Genomic DNA, 27378 nt, shown 5'->3' with positions numbered 1-27378 from the left:
ATGTATGAATTGCCCACGTAGTGAATTAATTAGAGATATGCTACCATCTATGTTCTCGATACTACGGAAATATAAAGAGTTTACGTTTATTTCTACTGCTGGTTCGACGTCTAACCTGGATCACTTGCTGTTTTCGGGAAGTTTATTCCACCATGTAACTGTGCTTCATGACCATGGTATTTGCGCTGACCCTCTTCCTTTACGTGTTTCTGTCCCACTAACCTGCAAACAGGACAACCCAGCCAGAACTAAATGGCACTAGCAGAAAATGTGAAAGGAAATGAATATGCTGTTGTTTTAAGCTACGCATTACCATGTCTTAAGTAAGATAAAAGTTCCATTTCATCTTCTTCAAACTAATATGGGTTTGAATAATAGCGAGCTACGACTACAAATTAACACTTACTGTGAGGAAATTATTCAGGCTGTTAAGTGTGCCGATAAAGTGGTAATCCCCGTAAAAAAAAGTTAGAAGCAATACTGAAATGTCTGGCAAGTCAAATAATACTTCTCTCGTAAATGCCTGCTCAAGTGCTAAGTAATGGTTGCGTCTATGAATTGAATGCAGATGGCCTAGCTCAGGTGTACTGAACTTAGTATGACTATTTACAAAGAAAAGGTGCCGTAAGGTCCTTGAACAGCATCTAGCTGCTATCAAAACCACTAACGCTGAAAAAGTTTGAAATCACCCAAAGTCCCTTTGGAAATTCCCCGATAAATACCAGTTTCAGAATTGGTTTCCTATTTTAAAAATCAGTTTGAAAAGCAAAATAGTATAGTTGAAAGTCTTCGTGCAGCACAGTTTTCCGAGCTTCTGGTTTCCAAACCGAGACCTACTGGGATAGTGGTTACACCGTCTGGTATTAAGCGAAAGTGCATAAACTTATGAAAAAAAAAACAGTTTTGTGAAGGAGTGGACAGTATATGTACATATCACCTTACGGCCAAGAGTGATATATTATATAATTATTTGTCATTAGTTTTTCGGATCATTTTTAATATTGGTATTGTTTCTAATTGTATGTGTATTGGGATTGTAGTACATATCCTAAAAACGAGAAAACTGCATTCTTCTTGCTCGTCGTATAGGCCCATCACGGTTTCTAGTGTTTTTGCGAAGATTTTCGAGTTCTTTATCGTAGATCAGGTAAACGAGCATTGTACTATTCCTCTATTTCAGTTTGGGTTTCAGTCGGGGCTAGGATATTTCCTTGCTTTTCAAACTTTATGTTATATTTTTCAAGATACGGAGGCGTCGGGGAGTACGTTGATTTTTGGTGCATACGATGTGACAAATCCCTTTGTGTTACTTCTCCACTCTCAAGAATGCTTCGGTTACACAACCGCGGGTTTATCCTGGACGTTATAGTAACCCCTTACTCCATCTGTCACCATCTGAAAATCCGGTTGAAACTTGAAGACTCGTTCGCTGAAGATGTTGGTATAAAACAAGCAGCAATAACATGCTTGACCATTTATAATAATGCTGCTCTCCCTGCCCAGCTTGATCTTCATACTAGCTGAGTATCTAAAGGTGTTGATTCATATGTACTCTGTTCTGCCGACGACCTTTTGAGCCTGTGACGTTCCATTACCAGTTTACAATGCAAGTTTGATGAGCTTGAAACCCGCTGTGATAAAATAGGTATATCTATTAATGCTGTTATGTCGCAAGTGCTATTTTTTAATTGCCCTGATTCTCTAGTTCCAGAAAGCGTATGACTAGGTTTTTCAGATATTGTCCCTAAATCAGAGCAAGTTTGACCTGTGTTTACCGATAGGGTCTTCCCTTAGGAATACAAGAAAGCTCCTTATTAAGCATGCTGAGACAAAAATACGTGCAGCACATTCTAGTATTGTTCATTCACATGTTAGCCTAAAACGTTAACTACTGGCCTAGTTGTACACCAGTATCGCCTATCCACATCTACTGTATCTAACGCCTTTTTGAGATGTTTTGACCGATGTTGATAAGCAATCTGCGCAAATCTTACTTTAAGTTTGCGAAGTACCTTCTATAAATTCCTAGACGGTGTAGAAACGGTTATGTGGCTCGATGTTTCGGTGTTACAGAGCCCCTCTTGCAGGGGACTCTCAGTTCGAATGATTATCAAACCGGCCATCTTCTCACCCCTGGAAAATGGCTATCTTGATTTTGTTTTGATGTTTATGTTGTGTTCATAGTTCGTTCTTTTTCTTTCTTTTATTTTCATGATACTCTATCGCGTTTTGTTGTTTAACTGCATGATGGGAAATAAATATTCATTCATTCATTCAAACACTGAATAATTTATGTTGGTTTAATTATTTTATTGTTGCTCCTTACTTTCTGTTGAAAAAGCCTTTTTTTAATTTAATTTTACTAGAGAGCGAAGTTAAGACTTTTAAGCTTGCCACTGGAACAGTTTTCTCTTTTTAGGAGTAAAAAAGACCATTTATCACAAAAAATAGTGTTAATTTACGTTGCAATGAAGAATATCAATTCACAAAATATAAAAATCATTAAACCAGTTCCACATACATTTTTAGTCTCGAGCTTATCTCAGCAAAGATTTACAAACCAATAGAGAACAAAGGGATAGGAATTTTCATAGACTAACAGAAATCTATTTAATAGCAAAACTTCATACAAGGTTTCACACAGTATATCTCCTGTAGCTATGCAACCTTTTGTCTTAGAAATTTCTAAGTAAAGCAATATCTTTTATATGATGAAGATATTGCGCTTTCTAAATACAGGTTCCACTTGCCCTTCTAACAAAAGGAATAGAATATTAATTCAACAGAATTTACAAATTATATGGATTTAGAACGCATACAAAGCTTTGATAAAACTACCTAAGGTAGAAAGCAATCCCCGAATTGAAATTTTCAAATTTTAAAGGAATTAAATATTTGCTTTACTGACTGTTCAAAACCCATCGCTAGGAGGATAAACAATAAAAAGTTGAATGCCAGGGAGGAATCAGGGGGAGGTTTAGTATTTTGAAAAAAAATATAGCGAGAATTTCCCAACAAGTGTATGAAAAACTTCCAATTCATCTTTAAGGAGATAGATAAATTCTCTAAGACAAAATATACTAAACTTTCTCAGCACTTTTATACACCAGCCGTTCAACTAAAAAGAATAGAAGGCGGTTTCATTAAAATTCTAAGATCATGCAGATTCAGTACGCATGCAAACCTTGGATAGAACTAGCCAAGTTGCAATCCAAGTTGCAATGCAATCCCTAATAAAATTGGATATTTCCTAAATTCAGTAGAAATTACAGCTAATGGAAAAAGTTATAATTGAAGAACAATTTATTCTTATTTCACATGACTGTAAAAGTCATCTGTATAATTATTTGCTACAAGGGATAAAAAGTTAGAAATGGGACATATAAAAAAATCTAATGCAAGGGAGGGTTTAGCGTTTAGAACAAATGACAAGAATTTCACAAGAACTAAACGAGGAAACTACTTTCCTCTTCTTTTATACCCTAAAAGGTATAAAGAGAGAATAGAGGTAAAATGTTACTCCAAACACAAATTTGAAAAGAGAAAACACATTAAACACTTTCTTCTATAGAGCAACATACTAATTAATAAGAAGAAACTCAAACTCTTGAGTGAAAATTTCGCATTCCATTCTATAAAAAGAAAAAGCATTCACGAAGCTTTAAAATAAATAGATTGGAACCCAATCACAAGCTTGCTTTCCCCGCACAAGCTTGCTTCTGGGGGTATTTTGTTTGTTTGTTTTTATGTATATTGTAAAATAAATCCCAGTTATAAATTGAATCAGATTTTTTGGAACATATGACTGAATAGATCCCAGCATAAACAGAAAACATAGATTGCGCTTTAAATTGCACATGGGGAGTGCATTACTGGCATATATATGTCAGTAATGTGCCCAAGATGGGTACATGAGTAAATGTACCCATCATGGGACGTAATTTTTTGTAAAAACTACATCATTAGCTGTAAATTTTTTTTACATGGGTACATGTACATATATATTTACCCACCCAAAAAATGTACCCATGGATGAATGAGGTTTTGCACACACAACCAGAAAATGGACATTACAAACTATTATCATAATCTACTGGCCGGTTCTAGGCGTTTACCCTACCCCCTCTCCTCCAGAAAATACCCCATGTGGAAAATAAGATTTTCAAACTTCAGAATTTTATTTTTTTTTTTTTTTTTTTTTGAAGTGCTAAGGAAAGGGAAAAAGAGGAATTTACACACCATAAGTATCTTAAAAACTTAGAAAGTTTAAGGAGGTTTAGCTCTCCTTTCAAATGATAGTTGGCTTTGGGAACCAACACATTCTAAATTGTTTAAGTTTTTATGGACAAAAGCGTTACAAATTCTAAGAGTTTGTTTTTCTTATCTTCCAAGTGTAAAACTACCACAAATCACTATTAATAACTAAATGAAATCCGAATCAAACAGAAATTACAATAGATAAACTAGTCAAACTCAAAACGAGCAAAAATTAAAAGGAGTAGGGCTGACAACCCCCATGTCTTCTCAAGACCAGAGCATAATTTGCACTTTGATGTTTATTCCTTATTGATGTTTATTCTAATATTTATTCACCCCTGCAGGATTTTCCGCGGGGGGTATTTTACACGGCTAGGGGGTGTTTTCTGGGAAGGTATTTTCTTCGAGGGGGGCGGCATTTTCCAGTTTTTAGGGGAGGGATGGTATTTTCCGGGGGGTAAATTTCCGCGGGTGGTATTTTCCTTTGGGGATTATTTTCGGAGAGAGGGGGGTACTGACCATAGTGACTGCTCTTGGCACGTCCCCGACTTACATAAATTAAAAAACCAATGAAAATAAAATAACTGTAGTACAGAAAAAAATCTTGCACTATCACAGAATCAAATGATTTTACCACTAAGTAATGGATGAATCCACTCTTTTGCTCATTAAATCCCAAAAGCGAAATTTCAAGGCGTGGAATTAAATGAACTTATGTAATAACTGTTACAAAAATACTGATAGCTTCATGAAAATCGATTCTAGTAGCAAGATCAGAGCAAAAAACTTAAGTAACATCCACAACAAAAGCATGTATTGCTTCACAAAGAATCACTTCTGATAACGAGGTCGGATCTATTCTACCCTCAAGTAACATCCACAACACAAGCATTTATTGCTTCATAAAGAATTACATCGTATAATGAGACTGGATGAATGGCTCTCCGTCAATTTAACAAATATGGTTTGCAGTGCTTTAGTTGTCAACGGAATATTTGATGAGCAAAAGAGTTTTCCACATTGGAAAAGGGGGAGACAAATTGGCTTAAGGTCCATTCACAATGAGATTATACTAATACCGAAATTTACATGGGAACCGGCAGGGGGGCATGCCCCCCTGGAAATCGAGACTCTAAAGTAATTATTAAGAAACCAAAAGAAGAAAAGCAGAATACGCAAACACCATAGAAAAATTGTGTGTTGCCCCATTGTTGACTGCCTGCCAAAAGATTTTGACCCTATAATGAAAGTATAAGAGTCTAACTATTGATAACATTCGATCAAAGAATCAGTTTTTTATGGTGATCCTAAATATGTATTTGTTTATTAGTAATTAGTGCTGTTATTAGTACAGAAGAAAATTCGTATAACTAATGAAAACACGGGGAAAACAACTTAATAAGGGCTAACTTCGGTAGAAATATGACATTAACTTTAGCCAGCGTTGTAAGCTCACCCATGCTTATAATTGAATCTCTTTTAATCATAAATGTTTCCCCTGACGGTAATACTAAAAATTTTTGTGTTTTACCCCTGAACGGATACGTTTTTCGTGTTTTATTGTCATTTATTTATTTTTCGAGGAGTGATTGTATCTATCTACAGTTATGAAGCATAAAGGTGTCAAATATAGTGGTTTTTGGTATTCAAAATAAAATTAAAAATATTGAATCAAACATTTTTATGTGATTTTTTAAATCTTAGCTTTAATATTTTACTTTGAACAACTACTTTGAAAATGCGTTAGTTTTTATAAACAGTTGAGTCTAAAGGCATTAAATATTTTAGTGTTTGAAAATCAAGTTCAAAACTGTCGATATTGTTAGAAAATATTCGTCCAACGCTTCGGCATTGCGCAACAGAACTAAATGCTGGGAGTTTATATCTTAGTTTTGGTAAGTAAGCTATTGTTTTGGGTAATTATTATAATTAATAACTTTTTCCATTTTTATATACTTATACTTTAATTGACATACTTTTTTTATTGCCTTTAGAAAGATGTTTATCTCTAAGCTTCATTAAATAAAAAAGTTTCAACTGAAAGCAAGGAGCAACATTAAAACTTGAAACGAACAGAAATTATTACGTATATGAGGGGGGTTGCCCCCCTCCCCAATACCTCGCTCTTCATGCTACAGTTTTTCAGCACTTCAAAAAAAAAAGTTACTTATCTTTATAATTAAACGACCCTTCTATCTCAGTAGTTACTTTTAAAGAATTGGAACCAAATTTGAACTGTAGCGTAAAGAGCGAGGTGTCGAGGAGGGGGCACTCCCATCTTATACGTTATAATTTCTATTCGTTCTAAATTTTAATCACGCTCCTTTACTTTCAGTTGAATATAAATATCTTGACAGAAATAATAACTAATAAATCAAATAATATTAACATTTTGATTACTAAATATATAAGTATATGTATATTAAACTGTCAATGCACGTTCATATGTATTTTCAGCAAAGTGTGAGTTATATCTTGCCCTTGAGAAGGCATAAGGGTTTTGAACACCACTCATAATAATTTCTGATTGTTTTGAGCATAAATTAGTTTTTCATTATAATCTCTACTCGATCTGGGTTTTTGTAATTTATCTATGGTGATTGGCGGTAGTTTTACGTTTGGTAGATTATTTGACTTTGTTTCTGCTCATTTTTGGTTTAATGGAGGTCTTTACTAATCTCTGAAAAACTTATTTGAGGAAAACAGTTTTTTAATTAATCTCTGTTCGTTTTATATTGACATAGTCTTTTCAGGGAATAAGAAGATAATACTTTAAATCTTTTTGTTTTTTAAGACTTTATAGTTTGGCCTGCTATTTGTATGCTGGAGAAAAATTTTCAGCAATTTTTAACAACATAAAAACTTTTAAAAATCTGGACCAAAATAATAGGGTTTAATTTAGTTTCATACCTCCTCTAGTTAACCTGAAATAGAAAACTTGATACCATTCGCAAAAAAAATCTGTTTACTTTCTTTGATAGTTTAGATACACTTACGCTATTTTGATTTGCTTAAATTTTAAGAACAGACGTAGACCCAAAGGTTTGAACAAAATACCTTCAGTCGTCTTTGGGACCCTACTGAAAACGCCTTAGTGGGAATTAGCATTAACACAGTGCATTTGTATTTAATCTTAAGGCAACATTTAGTTTTTAAACATAATGGGCAAATGGGAGAGTGGGCGTGGGAGGGGGATTATTTTGCCTCCAATCACTTTCGACTATTAAAAAAGGGCATTAGCCCTTTCTATTTGAAATCGAATGAGCCCCTTTCGAAGTTCCCACGACAACTCCTTCAATACTAAGTGCCCTGGTCTATACAACAACAACAACAAAAACTATTACTAATCACTTTCGACTATTAAAAAGGGCACTAGCCCTTTGAATTTGAAATCGAGGGAGTCCTTTCAGAGTTTCTACAACAACGCTTTCTATAAAAACCTTATATGCCCCCAGGGCATAACTTACAACCCTTGCCCTGAGGTCTGAGGGGGTTGTCATCCTCAAAGACCTAATTACTATAACTTTCAACTACGTTAAACAAAATGGCCATCTCAAATTTTGATTGGATGTGTTTGGGGAAATGATGGGCGTGAGAGGGGCGTTAGTTGCTCTCCAATCACTTTCAACTATTAAAAAAGGCACTAGCCCTTTCAATTTCCAATCGAATAAGCCCTTTTTAAGTTTCTACGACAACACGTTAAATAAAATCCTTATATGCCCCCAGGGCATGACTTACAACCCTTGCCCTGAGGGCTGGGGGCGTTGTCATCCTTAAAGACTTAATTTCCAGAATTTTCAACTACGTTGAACAAAACTTCTATCTCAAAATTTTGATTGGATGTGTTTGGGGAAATGGTGGGCGTGAGAGGGTGGTTAGTTGCCCTCCAATCACTTCCGACTATAAAAAGTGCACTAGCCGTTTCAATTTCTAATCGAACGATTCCCTTTTGAAGTTTCTACGACAACACTTTCTATAAAAAAAATAAAAAATTATATACCCCCAGGATATAACGTACAACCCTTGCCCTGAGGGCTGTGGGGGGAGTGTAATCCTCAAAAACGTAATTTCCGGACTTTTTAACTGCGTCGAACAAAATGGCGGTCTCAAAATTTTGATTGGATGTGTTTGGGGAAATGGTGGGTGTGAGAGGGGTGTTAATTATCCTCCAATCACTTCGACTATTAAAAAGGGCACAAGCCCTTCTAATTTCCAATCGAATGAGCCCTTTTTGAAATTTCTACAACATCGCTATCTATAAAAAACTTTATATGCCCAAAGAACATAACTTACAACCCTTGCCCCGAGGGCTCTGAGGGGTTATCATCCTCAAACACCTAATTTCTAAAACTTTTAACTACGTTGAACAAAATCGCTATCTAAAAATTGTGATTGGATGTGTTTGGGGAAAAGGTCGGCGTGAAAGGGGGTTTAGTTGCCCTCCAATCACTTTCGACTATTAAAAAGGGCACTAACCCTTTGAATTTCCAATCGAATGAGCCCTTTTTCAAGTTTCTACAACAAACTTTCAATAAAAACTTTATATGCCACCAGGGCACAAGTTACAACCCTGAGGGCTGTGGGGGGAATGTCATCCTCAAAGATATAATTTCGGGACCTTTTAACTACTTTGAACAAAATGGCTATCTCAAAATTTTGATTGGATGTGTTTGGATAAATGGTGGGCGTGAGAGGGGGGTTAGTTGCCTTCCAATCACTTTCGCCTATTGAAAAGGGCACTAGCCATTTCAATTTCCAATCAAATGAGCCCTTTTTGAAGCTTCTACGACAACGCTTTCTATAAAAAACTTTATATGCCCCCAGGGCATAACTTACAACCCTTGCCCTGAGGACTGTAGGGGGGGGGGTATCATCCTCAAAGACCTAATTTTCTGAACTTTCAACTATGTTGAACAAAATGGCTATATCAAAATTTTGATTGGATGTGTTCGGGGAATAGGTGGGCGTGAGAGGGAAGTTAGGTGCTCTCCAATCACTTTCGACTATTAACAAGAGCGCTTGTCCCTTGGACTTATAATTGAATCCTTTTTTTACGTCTTTGCGGCAACAATTTAAACCGGAAGCTATATGCCCTAAGGACGTAACTAACAGTCCTTTCCCTGAGGTCTGTGGGGGAGTTTCGTTCTCAAAAATATAATTTCTATCTGGAAAGCAACTACGCTGAACAAAATGGCTATCTCAAAATTTTAATTAGATGTGTTTGGGAAAATTGTGGGCGTGGAAGGGGTGTTAGTTGTCTTTCTATCACTTTTGATTATTAAAAAGGGCACTAGCCATTCCAATTTCCAATCAAATGAGCCCTTTTCCAAGTTTCTACGACAACTCCTTCGATACGAAGTGCCCTGGTCTAAAAAAAAAAAAAAAAAAAAAAATACATTGTGCCAACATCGTTCTTTACTTAGGCATTGCGATTGCGCTGGCTATGATAATACCTCGAGATGCGATAACTGGTTTATTTCTTCCAATTTTATCCTTGATGAGACTCCAAGTTTTTCGGGGAGAATCAGAATTTCGAAATGAATTTCCATAACAAACTCTTTCACTTTCTCTAAGAATCCTTACCAAAAGGTTTTTATAAGTTTTAAGACGCATTGTATTTATTTATGTGGGATACTTTATTTGAATTTATATAAACGCTTATTTTCATTAATCAACCTCAAAAGGGACTCATTTACGCAAGGTTTTCTTGGAGCACGCCTTTTGCCCATTTAATTTCTATACGGTCAATATTGATCAAGCTTTTCAGTCAATATATTATAAAACTTGTCCTAGGATGATTTGAATTTTTTAATTAATTACTGAATTCCACTCAACGTCACCAAACCCTTCTGTTAAATTTAACAAATTTTTATGCGAAAAGTCTCGACGCTTTGTTTGACGTTTTTGTTATACGGGAAATAAAGCGGAAAATCAGCCATAACTATGCAGTGATCAGATGAATCATCAGGAATGACATATGTATTAACGGCGCTGAAAGGTCAAAAAATATTATCAAATGGTGAAAATGACCTATCAGTTATCCTGGATCGCATAAAACATTTAAGGGTTAATCCATGAGCTACCGGACATTCTAAAAACTGCATTGTGTTTCTAGCCGTTCTATTCTGATTAGCAAATGCAAGGTTCATTAAATCAATATTAAAATCTCCCATAACGAGATAAGGGGTATTAAGACTAGCCAATTTATCCAACAATCTTTCAAAACGATTTATAAATTCTATCTGACTAGCTGATGGAGAACGGTAAATAATTGCGATTAGAAGCTTCTGATTAATTGGAATAAAAAAAAAACACTCAACGACACAAGATTCAAATAGCATTTCAATATTCATTGGCAAGCTGAAATGCAACTTTTAATCCAAACACCAAAACCACCTTGCTTTTGTCTACTTCCACCAACATGAAAAAAATGATAATCTTCAACATGAATACTTTCAATTGAAAATTCGCCTCAAAGTTCCACATAGGTCTAAAATATCCGTATTAGTTGCCGATAAAAAAGTTTCAATCGTATCTTGTGCAATCCTCCAGCCCTGACAATTCCAAAACGATATCCTCCTTGTACTTACATTTTCTTTGCCAAATCATTCAAAAATATATACTGATTTAAAAATAAATATTGATTTAAACATTGAACCTAATTTTGAAACTAACACAGATTACCACAAATTCTACCCCATAAAAGTTCTACCTCTTGAAACCTTAAGAGCATATAAGTAAATAGAGCTTCTATTAAAAACATATACATTACCATGGGATTCGCAGTCAAAATATCTTGTTTAGTCATTCAATAATACTCAGACTCGCTCCTCATTTTTGAGGGTCTCATGAAGAAGAAGCAGATTTACCTTAGCATGTTTTTAGACTATTGCTTCATATAAATTCAGACGGATATAATAGTCAAAATGAAGGATTTCAACTCAACCTAAAGGTGAAAGTCAAACAGATTTGACGAAACTTTCACAAATAAAAAACATATTTTTCTGAGTGACCCCTAAACGTATTATGTATTATAGGCGATGCTTTCTGTAATTTTTAAGTTGTTCCCAGGGCTCAAAAGAAGAAAGGAAGAGGGCAGCCTCGGGCCTGTTGACAAATTACGCAGAGACCTTGACAATAAAGCTATTTGTGAAGATTTTTTTTTCTAATGAATACTTAATTGACTTTTCAAATTGTATCAACTCCTAAGTGTTCACTTAATTATTATTTTTTACACAGTTTTGCTTTTCTTAATGTCCCTAAATTATACATAAACTTTACACATAAAACTCTTTGAGAAGCATTTTTCAAAAAGAAAACAAAAAAAAACTTTCTACAGATTCTACTCTTGTTTCAATTAGATCTCAAATATGTAAAATTTTAAATTAGTTTCTATTTAACATTTCAAGTTTTACCCACAGTATCTCCTCGGGGGAGATATGAATCCTCTATTATCTTTCCCATTTAGGTAAATGAACATTAACAAAATATTTTTGATCGAATTAACATTTTTTTTATATATTACCAAGTTGTCACACTTTAAAGTGGACACCCCTTATAAGAAAAGATATGCTCTAATCTACAACTTTAGCGGTTAATGTTTTTTTTTCAAGACAGATAGAGCGAGAGAAAGAGAGACAAAGAGAAAGAGAGAAAGGGAGAGAGGACATTATTTTATCTGGACGTACATACGTACCTTAATTTGTTCTTCTGAGCAGATGACTAATCGATGGGGTGTTGATACTTCAGTTGGTGGGGATGCTCCAGTTTCACCTTTTTCACGGACAGGTCCATATGACCCGTCTACAACACTCAACGATATAACAGGTGCACGGTGACGAAGCTGAATTTCTTTGGCTGATAAAAAAAAACAACATCAATATGAAAGTCTACAATTGACCGCTTTTTCAGTTAAAACTGGACGAAGCGCACTTAGCTTCGTAAAGCAACAGCGTCAAGTTGGCCTGTAATTTAATTCATAATAAAACAACAAGCAAACAAAAATACTATAACCAATTGGAAATGGCGTAAAATATTAAACAAATAACTAACTATAAAAAATTTCAGCAAGAATTTATATACTTTTAAGTGGAAGTCGACTTTTAATCTGAACTATGAGAGTACACAATCAATGAGTATTTGGGGTTTCAGCTTCAATGTTTTCACTTGGACTGGATTCGTCAAATTGACATTCAAAGACTTATTTATTTAATTAACTATTTTAGTGACTAACGTTGAGACAATGAAGTAGTTAATGAATCTAAACTTAAACCGAAAAAATAAGTTTTCTAAGGTGAGTCCTTGAGTAGCAGTGGCAAGTCACTATTTTTTACGGACATTACAGCCCATCGCAGCTTGGTTGACGTAAAGGTAATGACATTCACAAAGAAAGTCTTATGGTAAGTCCTTCAGTAGCAGTGACAAATATCCGTTATCTTTTAGAATTTCAAACCACTACAACTTTTATGACTTCAAGGTAATAATTCTCAAGAATATATTCCCAAGGTAAGCTTCTTAGCAGCATTGTAAAGTTACCATCACCTTCAGAGCACTTCAATTTATCACAGTTTATATGACGCCGTGGTAATATCATTCATGAAAGAAAAAAAATCCGTGGTAAGTCCTGGGAATGGGAAGTTGCAGCGGGAAAGTACCTTTTTCCAAACTTCAATCCGACTTATCTAATATGATGTTGTGGTAGCTACACTTGGAGCATAACAAGGAGCCAAGCAAATATCGTGTCTCGCAGAATCTATACAAACGAGATTTTAGCACGACAAAAGTTTTCTGTTATTCGACGTATGGAAAACAAACAAATTAAGCCTTTGAACAAAGCCTTAAATTAAGAAAAAATCTACAAAATATCTCAGAAGTGTAATATGTTTTAGTTACACATGACCAAGTTCTGTTCGGTATAAATATAGTTTTTTTAATTTTAGTACTTTAGTTACTCTACTGATGATGATGACTGACTATCTCATCGAAATATCTAGAGCTGTTATATATATTTGTTTCACTGTCTAAAAATAGGATATATCCCTATTTGGAACTCTTATTTGTTTAAACATGACCAACTTTTAAATCTTATGCTTTGTTAAAAAAAAACAAAAAAAACAGACTTCTAAAATAAGGAAGAAAGTCTTTTCTTTAAAGCTTGCAGTACCTATCCTTTCACAAGAATATTGATTACATTTTCATCTCATCTAGAATTTTACAAGATTATGTTTCAGCTTAGAAAATTAGAAAGTCTTCTGAACTTTTAGTTGGTCACTAAATCTTTCCTCTTTTTCTAAAATATACGGAAAATTCACTTCTTTCTTTGCTTAACCTTTAAGTTACAACATTGTCAAAAACTTGCCATCTTACATAGTAATTAAATTAAATAATTATTTTTTTATATTTAGAATCAGCATAACATATTAAGTAAAAAACCGGCATAATGTACAACGCACCGAAGAAAAACAAGCTAGCAATGACCGCTTATCCGGTATCTAAGGATTAAAAAATAAAAAGCTCTAAGCCATATCAGTAGAATGCTAATATTGAATTTGCGTACCGCCATAGCAATTCCCATGCTATTTGCATACCGCCATAGGACCATGCTATTCTACGACCGCCATAGGAAAACATTTCTACGACCGCCATAGGAATTACCATGCTATTCTACGACCTTAAAAGTTGGCAAGGTATAATGTGATCAAACATGTTTTGAGAGTATGATCATAATGCGTCTTATCGGGATTAAGAAAACAATGGATGCAAATGTGTGATTTAATACACCTTGACACAAGATTTTTTTTTTGGCAATTGGCATTTTTTTTTTCTGATAAAAAAAAGGGTTTAGCATTTGTAAATACTTCGATATGTACTGTATAATACACAAGTGATGTTTGGACAGTGTTGTCAATTTAAAATAGTTTAACGTTATACTATACGAAAAAGTAAAACGAATTTTTTGTTAAATACGTAGTTCTTGTATCTTTTAAAAGAGCTTTACGGGGTTTGAGAGACTCGGTTGCCTGATTCCGTGTGGTTTTTCTTTACTTGGTGCCCATTAAAAACGAAATTTTTGTTTTAAATAAGTAGTTCATGTATATTTTAAAAGAGCTTTACGGGGTTTGAGAGACTCGGTTGTCTGATTCCGTGTGGTTTTTCTTTACTTGGTGTCCATTAAAAACGAAATTTTTTTGTTAAATAAGTAGTTCTTGTATCTTTTAAAAGAGCTTTACGGGGTTTGAGAGACTCGGTTGCCTGATTCCGAGTGGTTTTTCTTTACTTGGTGCCCATTAAAAACGAAATTTTTGTGTTAAATAAATAGTTTTTGTATCTTTTAAAAGAGCTTTACGGGGTTTGAGAGACTCTGTTGCCTGATTCCGTGTTGTTTTTCTTTACTTGCTGTCCATTAAAAACGAAATTTTTGTGTTAAATAAGTAGTTCTTGTATCTTTTAAAAGAGCTTTACGGGGTTTGAGAGACTCGGTTGCCTGATTCCGTGTGGTTTTTTTTTACTTGGTGCCATTTAAAAACAAAATTTTTGTGTTAAATAAGTAGTTTTGTATCTTTTAAAAGAGCTTTGAGGGGTTTGAGAGACTCTGTTGCCTGATTCCGTGTGTTTTTTTTACTTGGTGCCCATTAAAAACGAAATTTTTGTATTAAATAAGTAGTTCTTGTATCTTTTAAAAGCTCATTAGTTTATAAGACGGATCGTGAAAATCCCAAGGCTTTGTGTACCAAGAATGGACCGGAAACAACTTCAAACGAGCCCAGCCCCCCGCGATCAGAAATAACATTATAAAAAAGTTTCTTCAACTGAAAGTAAGGAGCAACATCAAAACTTAAACGGGCAGAAATAGAGGCTGTTTCCAAAGATTTAGGATTCATTAACTTTAATGTTGCCAGTCAAGAGCTATGAGCTTGAGAAAATTGCCTGATTATCGAAAAATGGAGAAGCACCCTCCAAAAGTCGACAGGAATGGGATTGTCTTGAGGGGGGAATTGTCCACGGAAGAGGGGGAGGGTATTTTTACGTGAAAACAACTTCAACCGTGCCCAGCCCACCGCGATCAGAAATTAAATTATAAAAAAGTTTCTTCAACTGAAAGTAAGGAGCAACATCAAAACTTAAACGGGCAGAAATAGAGACTGTTTCCAAAGATTTAGGATTCATTAACTTTAGTGTTGCCAGTCAAAACCTATGAGTTTGAGAAAATTGCCTGATTATCGAAAAATGAAGAAACACCTTCCAAAAGTCGACAGGAATGGGATTGTCTTGAGGAGGGATTTTTCCATGGAAGAGGTGGAGGGTATTTTTACGTGAAAACAACTTCAACCGGGCCCAGCCCCCCGCGATCAGAAATTAAATTATAGAAAAATTTCTTCAACTGAAAGTAAGGAGCAACATCAAAACTTAAACGGGCAGAAATAGAGGCTGTTTCCAAAGATTAGGATTCATTAACTTTAGTGTTGCCATGCGTGTGGTTTTTCTTTACTTGGTGCCCATTAAAGACGAAATTTTTGTGTTAATTAAGTAGTTCTTGTATCTTTTAAAAGAGCTTTACGGGGTTTGAGAGACTCGGTTGCCGAATTCCGTGTGGTTTTTCTTTACTTGGTGCCCATTAAAAACTAAATTTTTGTGTTAAATAAGTAGTTCTTGTATCTTTTAAAAGAGCTTTAGAGGGTTTGAGAGTCTCAGTTCCCTGATTCCGTGTGGTTTTTCTTTACTTGGTGCCCATTAAAAATAAAATTTTTTTGTTAAATAAGTAGTTCTTATATCTTTTAAAAGAGCTTTAAGGGGTTTGTGAGACACTGTTGCCGGATTCCGTGTGTTTTTTCTTTACTTGGTGTTCATTAAAAAAGAAATTTTTTTGTTAAATAAGTAGTTATTGTATCTTTTAAAAGAGCTTTATGGGGTTTGAGAGACTCGGTTGCCTGATTCCGTGTGGTTTTTTTTTACTTGGTGCCAATTAAAAACGAAATTTTTGTTTTAAATAAGTAGTTTTTGTATCTGTTAAAAGAGCTTTACGGGGTTTGAGAGACTCTGTTGCCTGATTCTGTGTGTTTTTTTTTTACTTGGTGCCCATTAAAAACGACATTTTTGTGATATATAAGTAATTCTTCTATCTTTTAAAAGCTCATTAGTTTATAAGACGGATCGTGAAAATTCCAAGATTTTGTGTACCAAGAATGGACCGGAAACAACTTTAACCGTGCCCAGCACCCAGCAATAAGAAATTAAATTATAAAAAAGTTTCTTCAACTGAAAGTAAGGAGCAACATCAAAACTTAAACGGGCAGAAATAGAGGTTGTTTCCAAAGATTTAGGATTCATTAACTTTAATGTTGCCAGTCAAAAGCTATGAGCTTGAGAAAATTGCCTGATTATCGAAAAATGGAGAAACACCCTCCAAAATTCGACAGGAATGGGATTGTCTTGAATGGGGAATTTTCCATGGAAGAGGGGGAGGGTATTTTTACGTGAAAACAAATTCAACCGTGCCCAGCTCCCCGCGATCAGAAATTAAATTATAAAAAAGTTTCTTCAATTGAAAGTAAGGAGCAACATCAAAACTTAAACGGGCAGAAATAGAGACTGTTTCCAAAGATTTAGGATTCATTAACTTTAGTGTTGCCAGTCAAAAGCTATGAGTTTGAGAAAATTGCCTGATTATCGAAAAATGAAGAAACACCCTCCAAAAGTCGACAGGAATGGGATTGTCTTGAGGAGGGATTTTTCCATGGAAGAGGGGGAGGGTATTTTTACGTGAAAACAACTTCAACCGTGCCCAGCCCTCTGCCATCAGAAATTAAATTATAAAAAAGTTTCTTTAACTGAAAGTAAGGAGCAACACCAAAACTTAAACGGGCAGAAATAGAGGCTGTTTCCAAAGATTTAGGATTCATTAACTTTAGTGTTGCCAGTCAAAAGCTATGAGTTTGAGAAAATTGCCTGATTAACGAAAAATGAAGAACCACCCTCCAAAAGTCGACAGGAATGGGATTGTCTTGAGGGCGGAATTTTCCATGGAAGAGGGGGAGGGTATTTTTACGTGAAAACAACTTCAACCGTGCCCAGCCCCCCGCATTTTTAACATGAAATGGCTGAAAAGTGTTTTTTTTGGGGGGGATGGGTATTATTCTCTCATAGGCGTGTGTTGTCTGAAACCTATAAAAATAAACTATTTCCGTAAAATCTGAGCTAATAAGGGCTTTGACCGTAAACTCTAGTTTTTTTTCTAAGAAAATTATGGAAAATACAATTCTCTGGTACAGGTGTGAAACTTCAGTCTATTTTTGGATTGAAAAATAAAAATATATCCGTAAAATCTGAACTAGTAATTCAATATTTTTTTCATAAAAACAAACTTTTTTTTTAAACTTCGAAATTTTTCAACTTTATTTTTTTTTTATTTTTGTACATATCTTAAAATTTCAAAATATGCGTACGTTTCTAACAATTGTGCTCTATCATTGGTCAGAGACGTGATGTGGCTTTTCCACTGATATTCTATGACCGGTTATCGACACTACCTAGTCTATTGCATGTATTAAATCAGTATTTTTTACGCAGTGGAACGATAAACACATAAGTCATATCTGTGAAGATGCACATAAGTCATATCTGTGAAATCCTAAGTCTTTGGAAACAACCTCTATTTCCGCCCGTTTAAGTTTTGATGTTGCTCCTTACTTTCATTTGAAGAAACTTTTTTATAATTTAATTTCTGATTGTGGGCCACAGTTGAAGTTGTTTTCATGTAAAAATACCCTTCCCCTCTTCCATGGAAAATCCCCCCCCCCCCTCAAGACAAGACCCTTCCTGTCGACTTTTGGAGGGTGTTTCCCCATTTTTCGATAATCAGGCAATTTTCACAAGCTCATAGCCTTTGACTGACAACACTAAAGTTAATGAATTCTAAATCTTTGGAAACAGCCTCTATTTCTGGCCGTTTAAGTTTTGATAAAAAAAAAATAGCGCACGCCATGCTGAATGTGCTTTCAAAAACCCATCTGGTCGAAAACATGTTTGTTATCGTTAACCATTTCCAAAGATGTAAGAAAATTATGGAAAATACAATTCTCTGCTTCAAATCTGAAACTTTAGTCTATTTTCGGATCGAAAAATAAAACTATTTTTATAAAATCTTAGCTAATAAGGGTTTTTGGCCGTAAACTCCAGTTATTTGTAAGAAAATGATGGAAAATACAATTCTCTGGTTCATATACGAAAGTGTAGCATATTTCTGGATTGAAAAATAAAAATATTTCTAAGAAATCCTAGCTAATGAAAGCTTATTATCAAAGAAGATAGTTTTTTGTAAGTAAACAATGGAAAAATTATGAAAAATACAATTCTATGATTCAAATCCAAATGGTTTTTATATTTTTGGTTCGAAAAACGGTCTGATTGAAAAACGAACGTTCGATATGCTAGCTTACTCTAAAAATAATGAACACAAAAAAATGTAATGCATAATATATTTTTAATGAAATAATGTCATGTAGAATATTAATACAAAAATATATATTATTATACATTATTAATATCAATGAACAACTTTGGACATTTTGAGTCTGTTCCATAAAATGGTTCACCATGTTCTCTCTTGATACTATAGCTATTGTCTTCTCTTAGTTCGTAATCAGTAGAATAATCATTATTCCATTTTGAATCATACACAATTTTTACTGGTGTGTCATCGACAGGCTCAATATCTTTTTCGTCTTTGGTATTATTTGATTCATTGACTGTTTGATCAATGCCAGTAACGTTTGCTGGTGCTTTGTTTTTCGTCGTTTCATCTTTATATTCCGTAGTGATATTTTCTGACAATGCCATTTTTATTTTTCTGACAATTTCACTGTCTATTAACACATTATTTTTACACAGGTAACAGTTTCGGCTCGTAAACAAGATATGGTTTACGATATTAGTAGCAGAGTAGGCCTTTCTTTTATTAGCCTTCCGTTGAATGCTAATACCCGAAAGCTGATGATTGGATGGATCCGTAGGTAATGCGTTACCTGCAGCAGTAGCAAGGAGTTGTCCTCTATCATGATAATTTCGCATATCCAGCATTTGTATAATAGAAATTCTTGGGTGCTCCAAAGAAATATAAACTCTCACTGTCATGACAACGCACGCATACGTTTCCGATAGTGCTACCACTTGTACTTGTTTCATAGTTTAAATACTTCTCCTTGTCGGCATTCAATGCTACAATAACCTTGTTATGTGAACACACTCTATTAAAATGTTCCATCTTCACTATTTTTTAAAGATATGACATGTGTTTATCGTTCCACTGCGTAAAAAATACTGATTTAATACATGCAATAGACTAGCTAGTGTCGATAACCGGTCATAGAATACCAGTGGAAAAGCCACATCATGTCTCTGACCAATCATAGAGCACAATTGTTAGAACCGTAAGCATATTTTGAAATTTTAAGATACGTACAAAAAGAAAAAATAAATTTGAAAAATTTCGAAGTTTTGAAAAAAGTTTCTTTTTATGAAAAAAAAATTAAATTATTATTTCAGATTTTACGGATATAGTTTTATTTTTCAATCCAAAAATAGACTTAAGTTTCACACCTGTACCAGAGAATTGTATTTTCCATAATTTTCTTACAAAAAAAAAACAACTAGAGTTTACGGTCAAAACCCTTATTAGCTCAGATTTTACGGAATTAGTTTATTTTTATAGGTTTCAGACAACACACGCCAATGAGAGATTAATACCCATCCCCCCCCCCCCCAAAAAAATACTTTTCAGCCATTTGATGTTAAAAATGCGGGGGGCTGGGCACGGTTGAAGTTGTTTTCACGTAAAAATACCCTCCCCCTCTTCCATGGAAAATTCCGCCCTCAAGACAATCCCATTCCTGTCGACTTTTGGAGGGTGTTTCTTCATTTTTCGATAATCAGGCAATTTTCTCAAACTCATAACTTTTGACTGGCAACACTAAAGTTAATGAATCCTAAATTTTTGGATACAGCATCTATTTCTGCCCATTTAAGTTTTGATGTTTCTCCTTACTTTCAGTTGAAGAAACTTTTTTATAATTTAATTTCTGATCGCGGGGGGCTGGGCACGGTTGAAGTTGTTTTCACGCAAAATACCCTCCACCTCTTCTATGGAAAATTCCCTCCTCAAGACAATCCCATTCCTGTCGACTTTTGGAGGGTGTTTCTCCATTTTTCGATAATCAGGCAATTTTCTCAAACTCATAGGTTTTGACTGGCAACAATAAAGTTAATGAATCCTAAATCTTCGGAAACAGTATCTATTTCTGCCCGTTTAAGTTTTGATGTTGCTCCTTACTTTCAGTTGAAGAAACTTTTTTATAATTTAATTTCTGATCGCCGGGAGCTGGGCACGGTTGAAGTTGTTTTCACGTAAAAATACCCTCCCTCTTCCATGGAAAATTCCCCCCTCGACAATACCATTCCTGTCGACTTTTGGAGGGTTTTTCTCCATTTTTCGATAATCAGGCAATTTTCTCAAGCTCATAGCTTTTGACTGGCAACATTAAAGTTAATAAATCCTAAATCTTTGGAAACAGCCTCTATTTCTGCCCGTTTAAGTTTTGATGTTGCTCCTTACTTTCAGTTGAAGAAACTTTTTTATAATTTAATTTCTGATCGCGGGGGGGCTGGGCACGGTTGAAGTTGTTTCCGGTCCATTCTTGGTACACAAAACCTTGGGATTTTCACGATCCGTCTTATAAACTAATGAGCTTTTAAAAGATACAAGAACTACTTATTTAACACAAATATTTCGTTTTTAATGGGCACCAAGTAAAAAAAAAACACACGGAATCAGGCAACAGAGTCTCTCAAACCCCTTAAAGCTCTTTTAAAAGATACAAAAACTACTTATTTAACACAAAACTTTCGTTTTTAATGGGCACCAAGTAAAGAAAAACCACACGAAATCAGGCAACCGAGTCTCTCAAACCCCGTAAAGCTCTTTTAAAAGATACAAAAACTACTTATTTAACACAAAAATTTCGTTTTTAATGGGCACTAAGTAAAGAAAAACCACACTGAATCAGGCAAAAAAGTCTCTCAAACCCCGTAAAGCTCTTTTAAAAGATACAAGAACTACTTATTTAACACAAAAATTTCGTTTTTAATGGGCACCAAGTAAAGAAAAACCACACGGAATCAGGCAACAGAGTCTCTCAAACCCCGTAAAGCTCTTTTAAAAGATACAAGAACTACTTATTTAACACAAAAATTTCGTTTTTAATGGGCACCGAGTAAAGAAAAACCACACGCATGGCAACACTAAAGTTAATGAATCCTAAATCTTTGGAAACAGCCTCTATTTCTGCCCGTTTAAGTTTTGATGTTGCTCCTTACTTTCAGTTGAAGAAACTTTTATATAATTTAATTTCTGATCGCGGGGGCCTGGGCAGGTTGAAGTTGTTTTCACGCAAAAATACCCTCCACCTCTTCCATGGAAAATTCCCCCCTCAAGACAATCCCATTCCTGTCGACTTTTAGAGGGTGTTTCTCCATTTTTCGATAATCAGGCAATTTTCTCAAGCTCATAGCTTTTGACTGGCAACATTAAAGTTAATGAATCCTAAATCTTTGGAAACAGTCTCTATTTCTGCCCGTTTAAGGTTTGATGTTGCTCCTTACTTTCAGTTGAAGAAACTTTTTTATAATTTAATTTCTGATCGTAGGGAGCTGGGCCCGGTTGAAGTTGTTTTCTCATGAAAATATTCTCCCCCTCTTCCACGGAATATTCCCCCCTCGACCCTCCCAGTCCTGTTGACGGGTGGGGGGTGTTTCTACGATTTTCGATAATTATACACTTATTTCAGTCGCATAGCTCTTGAATGGCAGCATTATAGTTAGTAAATTCTAAATCTTCGGAGACAACATCTACTTCTGCCTATTTGAGTTTTTATGTTTCTCCTTACTTTCAGTTGAGGAAACTGTTTTATAATATAATATCTGTTCGCGGGGGGCTGGGCACGGTTGAAGTTGTTTCCGGTCCATTCTTGGTACACAAAACCTTGGGATTTTCACGATCCGTCTTATAAACTAATGAGCTTTTAAAAGATACAAGAACTACTTATTTAACACAAATATTTCGTTTTTAATAGGCACCAAGTAAAGAAAAACCACACGGAATCAGGCAACCGAGTCTCTCAAACCCCGTAAAGCTCTTTTAAAAGATACAAGAACTACGTATTTAACACAAAAATTTTGTTTTTAATGGACACCATGTAAAGAAAAACAACACGGAATCAGTCACCCGTATAACAATCACCACGCAAAGCTATAAAAACTTCAGATATAATACAAAAATTTCGCTTTTAATGGGCACCAAGACAAGAAAAACCACACGAACGAAGTCCAACAACACTCAAACCACCCGTAAAGCTAAATAAAAAGATACAAAAACACCTTAGTAAAAACAACAATGTAGTTTTTAATGGGCACCAAGTAAAGAAAAACCACACGGAATCAGGCAACCGAGTCTCTCAAACCCCGTAAAGCTCTTTTAAAAGATACATGAACTACTTATTTAATACAAAATTTCGTTTTTAATGGGAACCAAGTAAATAAAAACAACACGGAATCAGGCAACCGAGTCTCTCAAACCCCGTAAAGCTCTTTTAAAAGATACAAGAACTACTTATTTAACAAAAAATTCGTTTTACTTCTTCGTATAGTATAACGTTAATTTATTTTAAATTGACAACACTGTCCAAACATCACTTGTGTATTATACAGTACATATCGACGTATTTACAAATGCTAAACCCTTTTTTTTATCAGAAAAAAAATGCCAATTGCCAAAAAAAAAATCTTGTGTCAAGGTGTATTAAATCACACATTTTCATCCATTGTTTTCTTAATCCCGATAAGACGCATTATGATCATACTCTCAAAACATGTTTGATCACATTATACCTTGCCAACTTTTAAGGTCGTAGAATAGCATGGTAATTCCTATGGCGGTCGTAGAAATGTTTTCCTATGGCGGTCGTAGAATAGCATGGTCCTATGGCGGTATGCAAATAGCATGGGAATTGCTATGGCGGTACGCAAATTCAATATTAGCATTCTACTCATATCTACAATAGTAAAATCGACTTCGAAGACCATACCTACTTTTAATCAGCCTAATATGCTTATTTTCATTCATTTTATTTCCTTCTATTTTCAACTACGCATAACATTCTAGAAACAGCAATAACATACTGAGCTGAATACCTCAATTAGTTAATTGGATAAGAAAAGAATCAATTGAATTATTCAAATGACCGTCCAACAGCCAACATCTAGGAAAGTGAATAAGGGCTTGAAGAGCCCACCACACAAAAATGAACACGAGTCGCAATTAGTAGTTGAGTTTCAAACATTTTTCTGCTCAAAAACAAATTATTGATTTCATATTCATAACTTTCTTTATTTTGCTCAAATATGTTCTTTGAGAAGCACCCTCCTGAAGATTTCAGACTTCTCTTTACTTTGGTGCAAGGCCTTTCATAACCTTTTTTATATCTTTTTTTTTCGATTTCTGATTTTTTGCGTTAGTCATTTTTTTTTTTAAGTTACCACATTATAGCAGAATCTAGCACATTCTTTTTTTTAGGCCTTAAAGGAGAGCACTTTTCAGATTTCAACGTTCTTCTTGGTTTAACCTATAAATGGTATAAACAGTAGATCTAGTAAGTTTTCACAAATAAATTAAGCAGCCAAGCTTCAGAATAAACTTCCAAATCAAAATAGTACCTTTATTCGTTTGTCATTTCAATTTTAGAAGTTCGTAATTCGATTTTAGAAAAGAAGGTAAAGCACATGGGAACAAGGATTTGAACCCTGAATCAAACTTTCGATGGATTTATTCGAATTTGTCTTCTTTTTTTATTCCTATTTTTACGAGAATAAAAGTGAATCTTTTCAAACTGCTGTATGTTTACCTATGATTCCAATATAGTTCCTTGAAGAAAGTCTGACAGGGGACGCTATGTACGACTTCTTGATTTTAACTATTTCACATCATTCCAGTTAAGAGCAAATACTTGTACCTTTTCAGGCAATACGCATAAAAAAAACATTCTACTTCACATTAATAAGTTCGCTTTCTAATAAATCTTACTCTACACTGAAGAACCCCGAAAATAGTCGACCTTGCAAGACTATACCATATAAGAAGACAAATTGTTGCAAGAAGTCTGGGTTCAAAATTCTTCTCTGTATAATATATAAACTGTTAAACTGCAGAAAGTGAACATGTTCAGAGATCGTGAATTTATAGGATGAACAAAAACTGTTTCTCCATGAAAATGCGAATCTTCTAAAGAACCTTCGAAGGAGATTGGTCTAAAGACGCTCAATATCTACTATTGGAGGTCAACAGTCGAAGATCAAAGTGGCGAAGCAGACTGGGATCATTCAACAACAGTAGCGCCGATGAAGTGAAAAAAAAGTTTAGGGCTAACGATATATTTTGTTTATTTTTAAATATCGTTATTTTTAATAATAATTTTTTTTTTAATTTTATTTAATTAGTAGTATTTTGTGGACTTCGAGAAAAGTTTAATTTTTATACTTATTGACTTACTAACTAAACAGACATGTACAATGCAAATACATGAAAAATCACTTTTGTATACATTCTATGGACCTTCAAATCCAGACCGGTTAACGTTTCTGTTACTTACATAACTAGATGTTCACTTCATTTTCAAAAAAAAAGAAAAAGAAAAAAAAGAAAAAAGAAAAAAAAAGGAAAAAAGGAAAAAAAGGAGCTTTACAGAATAATATCACTCTTAAACGACTGGTTAATTTATTTTATAATACCACCTTTAAAATAACCATTCCATTGATGCTTATAACCAGAATATTAGCTGAATGAATAGAAACTTAGAAAAAGAAAATGACACTTCAGCCTAGTCATAATTAACCTTTTAGAATCCATCAACTAGTAAAGCAAACTTGGAAGAAGAATTAATGTGCTATACTACCTATCCCAAGCATTTTAGAATCAGCCTATTAATAGGATGAAAAAATACTCCTTTCTAAAGTCAAACTACGAATCTTGAAATTCTATTCAGGGGAATTATTACCAAACCGTTACTAGCTGAATCCCAAACTTTCCATTCAAGACCTTCAGTCCTTTAATTACCTAATGAATTATGCAAGACCTTGCATATATTCCATGGTGAAAGCAGAGTGATTCAAAAGACTTTTACTTGATCTTAACAATCAAGAATTGATAAGGATATATTAACAGCGTTGCCAATATTTAAGCTTTAGCACAAAGCTAGTATATTCGTGTTAGTACAAAGAAGACAACATGCCTGAATTTCAGCTACCTTAACATTATTATTAAATGAGCGTAAAAAAAAATATCAGACTGCTGCGAAAGGAAGACCATAGCTGGAGATCCTTCCCTGTTTTTCCTGAAATCTCAAACAAATTGAAAATACCCCCCCCCCCCGCCACTTCGAGAGTGTTCAAATGTTGACATCCACTTTCGACATCGGCCATCTTTACATTCCATTTCTTTTTGTAAAAGCCTAGTTCTTCCTACTGCCCATGAAGAGAGATGTTAGGATGTCCATTAATTACAATTTCATGGTTAATTGAAAAAAAAGGTAAGATATAGATATTAACCTAATTCGGAGAGCCGAGCGATTATAGTACCCTTAATATCCTTTTCCTTAATCCTTTTGAAGGCGAGACACATCCAATTTAAGAAGGAGCTTAAAATCTATGTTTGAATAGCGATGAATTACTGAATGCTAAACTTTCCGTCTGGTGAATTTGTCAGGTGTAACATATGACAAAGTTGAAGCAACGTGACGAACAAATCACGAACGTGACAATGATGGTACCACTTGCCTTCACCCTGAAAGCCATCGTCACATGCCTTGAGGTTACATCTGACATTTTCGACCTTCTGAAATAATTACCCAGCATCATTCGTGAAGCTGTCCTCAAAGCACAGACCAGCAGGGTAATTTATGCTCAATCAGATTTTGATCCTTCAGACCAACAATGCCCTAAGGATCTTCCCTTAGAGAAGAGCTTAGCAAACGGTTTGAAAATTATCTCAAGAGTTTAAAAACGTCAAATATGACCTTTAGGCATAACAGTGACGTGATGGCATGAATGTATAGCAACAAAATTTCATTTAGCGATGAGGTACCAGGAAAAACAGCCTCCCAGCAGAATGTGAAGCTCATCTCTGAAGTGTTTCAATGATTTCAAACGTTACCCGAAGGCTTAGCTAGACCATTGACTCATCACCGCTTCTACCGCCACCAAGGAAGTTAGAAGTTCGTAACTATCAATGGACCATCGTTTACATATTATGCCCATTATGCCCATCATTTCAAGCAATCATTTACATATTATGCCCAAGAATTTCATAGGGTTCTTCACTAAAAGTCTCCAATTTACCTACCAAAACTTGGTCTATCCTGCAAGAGATCTTAAAGCTAACCAGCTTTTTGTTCATTCAGTGCATTTTAATTTTTTATCTTTTATTTACGGCCTATAAGACCACTCGTGTAATCAAGATCTTAAGAAGTTTGCCTTTTCTAGAATTCTATCTTCGGTAAAAATATCGGTTTTCAGGGAAGAATAAGAAAATCTAATTTCCGGGCTTTCCTAAAAAAATATCATTCTCAAACATCATTCTCAGAGCATATCTTTTTGCCCCAAAATCTGGGACGGTAAGTCGAATGCCTGAAATGAAGACGATATGTGTGCAAAAATGATCAATTGAAATCGCTTGTTACCTAAACGGCTTCGAACCTATAAAAAAATTACATGATCGTATCGTGAATCCACCAAGAATGTTGCTATCAGGGAGCTAAACGTTGCCTCAAGCTTATAGTTAAGTATTTAAATTTGAAACTAAATATGTAAGAAGAGAGGCCATAGGGATTCCAAAATTTCATACGCGGCGCAATAGTGCTGACTAATTAAAACGTGAAGTGTGCTCAATGTATTTATTTGTTTCACCAAGACACTTTGTATGGAAGTTGTCGTAGAAACTTCAGAGGGAACTCATTTAAATGGAAATTAAAAGTTCTAGATCCCTTTTTAAGAGTCAAAAGTGATTGGGGGGCACGATCCCCC

At 34.7% G+C, this 27378-nt stretch overlaps 1 protein-coding gene across 1 annotated transcript in view; it reads right to left on the bottom strand.

The window, feature by feature from the left end:
* LOC148951478 (lethal(2) giant larvae protein homolog 1-like) overlaps window positions 1-27378 on the bottom strand; it is a 333083-nt gene that overhangs the window by 96947 nt on the left and 208758 nt on the right. The window contains exon 16 of the transcript XR_016141914.1: window positions 11954-12114. The gene's annotated coding sequence lies outside the window, so the exon portion shown is untranslated. The remainder of the gene's footprint in view (window positions 1-11953; window positions 12115-27378) is intronic.

The sequence above is a fragment of the Artemia sp. Qi Xiang Cuo genome, chromosome 6 (genome assembly GCF_049724085.1).
Source record: "Artemia sp. Qi Xiang Cuo chromosome 6, ASM4972408v1, whole genome shotgun sequence".
Taxonomy (NCBI): Eukaryota; Metazoa; Arthropoda; class Branchiopoda; order Anostraca; family Artemiidae; genus Artemia; species Artemia sp. Qi Xiang Cuo.
Note: the sequence above shows the minus strand (reverse complement) of the source record. Positions and strands in the feature narration are given on the sequence as shown.